The sequence below is a fragment of the Cucurbita maxima genome, unplaced genomic scaffold (assembly GCF_002738345.1).
Source record: "Cucurbita maxima cultivar Rimu unplaced genomic scaffold, Cmax_1.0 Cma_Scf00293, whole genome shotgun sequence".
In the NCBI taxonomy this organism is placed as follows: Eukaryota; Viridiplantae; Streptophyta; class Magnoliopsida; order Cucurbitales; family Cucurbitaceae; genus Cucurbita; species Cucurbita maxima.
This window is the reverse complement of record NW_019272309.1, coordinates 19,527-26,248: the sequence shown is the minus strand read 5'-3', so window position 1 is coordinate 26,248 and position 6,722 is coordinate 19,527. Positions and strand designations below refer to the sequence as shown.

Here is a 6,722-nt window from a genome sequence, read left to right as displayed (position 1 = left end):
TCAAACGTCGCTTGTGCGGAATCAAAGCTTGTTCAACCACACACGTTGCCTGTGCGTGCATGTTCAATCGTCTGCGACACAATCGACTTGCCTCTACACTAGGCCAAGTCATTCGGCTCGACCTTACCTCTGCTCGGGGCCAAGTTCTTTCAATGCAACGTCACGTCTCATATTTTTATTGCGATCCTCATCGATATAGCCCATATGTCTTGAGGCCACCTTGAATCTCGCGGTGTCGTCGGCCATCGCAACTCCCTCGCTCATGCCATTGAGAACGGACCCACATGTCGCTCATCTCATTAGAACGTCCCAAACATCCATCTATCCGAGTTCTATTGAGACATTAGCTCTCCCGTGCCAGTTCCATGTCATTTACATATACTGTATCGGATAGCGGATCTATATAGCAAACTTCGACACTCGTCTGGGTACGCAAACCCATTTTGTGACACACGTATGTGCCACAGGGTAGCTCGATTAGGCCACATGGCCCAGGGGTGGTGGAGAGCTGACACCATGGTACCCCTATAGTATATTTTGAGCCATTTTCAATTTTTCATCATAGACATGAGTTTAACTCCAGAACCGCATTCAACAGTTGCTTTGTTGGAAGTTGATTTTCCTCTTCCGTGTCCTCTGCTCCTGTAAGTTCCTCTTCCTCTATTACTTATTTTCGTTCGACCTTCGACTTTTAGAACTTGCTCCTCTCCAGTACTGCTTGATCTTCGAAATTTTTATTCATGCACCACTAATGAACTTTGTAATTCATCAATGGACAAATTATCAGTATCTTTGGATTCCTCAATGGATAATACAACATAAGTAAATTTTCCAGTGAGGGTACGTAGAATTTTTTCTACAGTTTTCTTGTCTGGCATATCTTCTCATCTTGTTGGAGATTATCATCACTCTTGCAAAATAATATGATACTTTCATCCTTCTTCGATCTCTAGGATCTCAAATTCTCTCCTTAATGCATTAAGAAGAGATTTCTTTACTTTTTGGTTTCCACCAAACTTTCGCTTCATTGAGTCCGAAACAATATTGGTTGTGCGACGATCCAAGATTTGTTCAAAGACAGTACGATCAATTGCCTGGAAGAGGTAATGCTTTACTTGGCGATCTTTGAGTCTAGCATCATCAAGGTGACCCTTTTGTGCCTTAGTCAGCATTGTTTCTTCCGCTAGTTCTGAGAAACCAATCTCTACCACACTTCATAAACTCTTTGCATTGAGCAAATTTTCCATCAGCTCACTCCAGTGATCAAAGAGACCATCGAAGTGAGGGATCTTCGTTAAAGTCTTGTCTTTACTCATACTCTCTGTATTTGATCACTAAAAAATTACTACACTACAAAGCCTAGTGGTGGTTTTGAGGCCAATTATATTATTCCTTTGTACGGATCTTTTCCCATTTTAAAAAATTGTGTGAAAGTGTTAAATGAGAAGTTGGAGAAAGACCACAAACCCGGACCCTATTCATGACATTAAATAGCCCCCCAGCTCCTCCACAACCATGTTCAAAATATGAATCCTCCTATTGACATCCTTTAATAATATCTAAATTTTATAGGTTGTATTTAGTCCTCCTTAGGCTTCTTTTAATAACCATTTGATTTTTTATTTCAAAAAATTAAATTTAAAAATACTACTTCCAAATTATCAAAAAAAAAAAAAAAAAAAAAAAAAAAAAAAAAAAAAAAAAATAAAAATTATCNTTTAATTAAGCGAAGTATAATCTTAAATTTGTAGTGGTACGATCTTTATCATTTAGAAATACTACCTTAAAAAAAATCTCAATTATACGTATTAATTTTTACAACTAAATGTTTTATATTATAAAATTAGATCCTATGCTTCGTGAAAAATTTAATATTCAATTTTCATTAATTCATTCATTAATTTTAATCAAACAAAACACAAACATTCAAAACATTTAATAAAATCAAATACATCACAAAATTAATTTTAATCAATGGACTAAATTAGTAACTAAATGACTCCACACCTCCACAAATTTCTACATTAAAAAAATTCTAAATATATACTTTTATTAAATAATTTCAATTTTCATATCAAAATGGGAATAAAATCAATTGAAAGATATAAAGAAAAATAGAAAATATAAGTTAGGTTCTACTCCCACTCTATTGTCACCTTGTTTATTGTCGTTGTATCTTGTGCTGTCCAATGGCGTCTGTCATTGCTCATTTTGTACTTTATAACCCTAATCTTGTCTTTCTCCCAATTAATTGATCCATTCAATAAATGCCTAAAAGTCTCATCGTCATCCATTATCACCATTTTTAAAGAACCTAAGATTTTCATTCTCTCGACAATGGCTAAACTATTAGTTTTTCATCTCTGTTTCGTTCTCATTACTTCCTCTTCTCTGTTTCATGTCGGAACTTCCATAACTCACAAATCTCAAGACGGATCTGAAGAATGGGGCTACGTTCAAGTCAGACCAAGTAAGCCAAATTCATTAATTTTCCTTCTATTTTATTTTAGTCATTATTTTTTATATATTTTTTCTTGGATTGTGTTGCTCAGAAGCCCATATGTTTTGGTGGCTTTATAGAAGTCCTTCCAGAGTGGACGTCGGTTCCAACCCATGGCCGACCATTCTCTGGTTGCAAGGCGGACCAGTGAGCTACCGATCTTTCCCAATGATTTATTTATAAATTTTGGGTATTTTGTAAGAAAATGGCTCAAATATTGAAAAATAGGGTGGCTCGGGAACTAGGTTTGGGAACTTCCTGGATATCGGGCCATTGAACTCAAACTTGATGCCAAGAAACTCAACATGGCTGAAAAAAGCAGACCTCTTGTTTGTGGTCAACTCCTTTTCCTTTTAATTTTCGGTCATTTTAACCTTAAATTCTAATATTTTTCGACTAAATTTATGATTTTAACATTAAAAAAAACAGGATAATCCAGTCGGGACCGGATATATCTATGTGGAGAGTGGAGGTGAATTTACGAAAGGCGATATGGAGGCGGCGATCGACATGATGACTTTGCTGGCTGAGGTTTCGAACTACACTGTCGGCCTACGAAACGCTCCTTTGTACATCTTTGCGTAGTCTTACGGTGGTAAATTCGCCGTCACTCTGGCTTTGTCCCTTCTTCGGTTCATCCAAGCTGGCAATTTGACCCTTAATCTCGGAGGTACTTTTATTTTTACTTTTTTTTAATAAAAAATTGCAAATATAAATGATGAATTATAACCTTTTTTTTATATGTAAAAAAAAAAATTAATATTATAACTTTGATTTGTTTAAAATGATCACATTGTAATAATATAGAATCAATAATTTAAATACACGACTCCCAATTTTATTTGCTAGGAGTTGCTCTAGGAAACAATTGGATGTCTCTAGAAGATTACACGGTTCGTATTCTCATTCTCTCAATCTCATCCAAAAAATTTATCAATTTTTTTCAATATTTTCGTTTTTCAGAATGATAAACGAAAAGAATACTACTAAACTATGAATTTTATTTCAATTATATCCTGATCGAAGTGTTAAAATGAAATATCTCAAAGCTGGAGAGTATAACTAAAACAAACCTCATATTTTAGGAGTATTCTTTTATTATATATCCTTAACACAATAATCTTTGTCTAAAATTTTACAGTCTTCTTGGGGTACTCTTCTCAAAGATCTCTCACGAATTGATATTGGTCTCGACAAATCTTGTGGATTCATCCACTTTAAGCATAAGGTGATAGCTCAAGGAGTACACATGTACTCGCACGTTAGAGCACCTCTATGGGGTGAGATACCTAATTACTTGGGCTCTCCCCCACTTACACTTGGTTGCCTCTTTTCAACAAATTCATCTTCCTATAAGGACTTGTGTTGTACTCAACTTTGGCACTTGGCCGATGCTTGTCTTTTCTTTGCTCTCAGCTTCTCTGCTTGCAACCACTAACACTATTCCTCTAATGTGAACGGCTCTTTGGAAAGCACCGACATGGTTTACTTTCTGTTTCATCTGTCTTGCCCACTTAAGGACTACAAGCGCTTGGCAAATGAGATTGGTTTTACTTGATGGGTAGATCTTCCCACATTGAAGTGTCAACACACAACACTAATGAACTTCGGGTAGTCTTGGTTTCAGCTACAACAGATTCCAATTCTGACTAGAAACTGTCTTGCCCACTCTGGCACTCTTGACACACATGCAAGGTCTTCAATCAACTCTCGAGTTCATTTTTCTTGACTGTGTTGCCCCACTAGACACACAAAGTATGGCTTTGATACCAACTGTCACGGTACTACTTTTTCAACAGAGCAGTGTGGTGATCTTGAAACCCTCACGACTAGCCTTAAGGGGAATTAAGCCCCATATATATTTTTCACCCCATCTTTGTGGCGTCATCAAACCTTAAGCGAGGTTTGTCTTCACCAATCAAACATCGCTTGTGCGGAATCCAAGCTTGTTCGACCACACACGCTGTCTGTGCGTGCATGTTCAATCGTCTGCGACTCGACCTTGCCTCTACTCGGGGCCAAGTTCTTTCAATGCAACGTCACGTCTCATATTTTTATTGCGATCCCCATCGATATGGCCCATATGTCTTGACACCATCTTTAGTCTCGGGGTGTCGTCGGCCATCGCAACTCCCTCGCCCATGCCATTGAGAACGGACCCACATGTCGCTCATCTCATTGGAACGTCCTAAACATCCATCCATCAAAGTTCTATCGAGGCATTAGCTCTCCCATGCTAGTTCCATGTCATTTACGTATACCGTATAGGACAGCAGGTCTATATAGCAACCTTCGACACTCGTCTCGACACGCTCACTCATACTGTGACACACGTATGTGCCACAGGGTAGCTCGCTTAGGCCACATGGCCCAGAGGTGGTGGAGAGCTGACACCATGGTACCCCTATAGTATATTTTGAGCAATTTTCAATTTTTCATCATAGACATGTGTTTGACGAACGGTCATACGATGTCATTGTTGTATTATTCGGTGAGAGGAATTTGGTTGTTGGAAGAAAAATGCGTAAAAAAGGAGAGAGAGAATAACTGAATTCTGACTGCGTTCAAAATCAGGTTTTATTTATTCTGAACAAATCTCCTATTTAAAATATAAATTATTCTAAATATGGCTGGAGAGTGGCCAACTAAATCTGTGCCACTCCCTACAAAATTTCCGTTTAAAATTTTGGTGATCCATTCGACGTGTTTTGTCAAAATCTGTGCCACTCCCTACAAAATTTCCGTTTAAAATTTTGGTGATCCATTCGACGTGTTTTGTCAAATGGTCAAACGGAGATTTCAAAATTTCCGTTTAAAATTTTGGTGATCCATTCGACGTGTTTTGTCAAATGGTCAAACGGAGATTTCTGAAATCGTGTGAATAAGGAAAAACTGTAAAAACTTAGGTTTTATCTAACAATCTCCTNTTATATATTTGTTCTTGGATTGTGTTGTTCAGAAGCCCATATGTTTTGGTGGCTTTATAGAAGTCCTTCCAGAGTGGACGTCAGTTCCAAGCCATGGCCGACCATTCTCTTGTTGCAAGGCGGACCAATGAGCTACCGATCTTTCCCAATGATTTATTTATAAATTTTGGGTATTTTGTAAGAAAATGGCTCAAATATTGAAAAATAGGGTGGCTCGGGAACTAGGTTTGGGAACTTCTTGGATATCGGGCCATTGAACTCAAACTTGATGCCAAGAAACTCAACATGGCTGAAAAAAGCAGACCTCTTGTTTGTGGTCAACTCCTTTTCCTTTTAATTTTCGGTCATTTTAACCTTAAATTCTAATATTTTTCGACTAAATTTATGATTTTAACATTAAAAAAATAGGATAATCCAGTCGGGACCGGATGTAGCTATGTGGAGAGTGGAGGTGAATTTACGAAAGGCGATATGGAGGCGGCGATCGACATGATGACTTTGCTGGCTGAGGTTTCGAACTACATTGTCGGCCTACGAAACGCTCCTTTGTACATCTTTGCGTAGTCTTAAGGTGGTAAATTCGCCGGCACTCTGGCTTTGTCCCTTCTTCGGGTCATCCAAGCTGGCAATTTGACCCTTAATCTCGGAGGTACTTTTATTTTTACTTCTTTTTTAATAAAAAATTTCAAATATAAATGATGAATTATAACTTTTTTTTATATGTAAAAAAAAAATCATATTATAACTTTGATTTGTTTAAAATGATCACATTGTAATAATCTAGAATCAATAATTTAAATACACGTCTCCAAATTTTATTTGCTAGGAGTTGCTTTAGGAAACAATTGGATGTCTCTAGAAGATTACACGGTTCGTATTCTCATTCTCTCAATCTCATCCAAAAATTTTATCAATTTTTTTCAATATTTTCGTTTTCAGAATGATAAACGAAAAGAATACTACTAAACTATGAATTTTATTTCAATTATATCGTGATCGAAGTGTTAAAATGAAATATCTCAAAGCTTGAGAGTATAACTAAAACCAACCTCATATTTTAGGAGTATTCTTTTATTATATATCCTTAACACAATAATCTTTGTCTAAAATTTTACAGTCTTCTTGGGGTACTCTTCTCAAAGATCTCTCACGAATTGATATTGGTCTCGACAAATCTTGTGGAGTCATCCACTTTAAGCATAAGGTGATAGCTCAAGGAGTACACGTGTACTCGCACCTTAGAGCACCTCTATGGGGTGAGATACCTAATTACTTGGGCTCTCCTCCATTTACAC

General features: G+C 37.0%; 1 pseudogene; it reads left to right on the top strand.

Moving 5' to 3' along the window:
• Positions 1–2,337: 2,337 nt before the first annotated feature.
• Positions 2,338–5,991, top strand: LOC111474305 (annotated as a pseudogene).
• Positions 5,992–6,722: the final 731 nt, after the last annotated feature.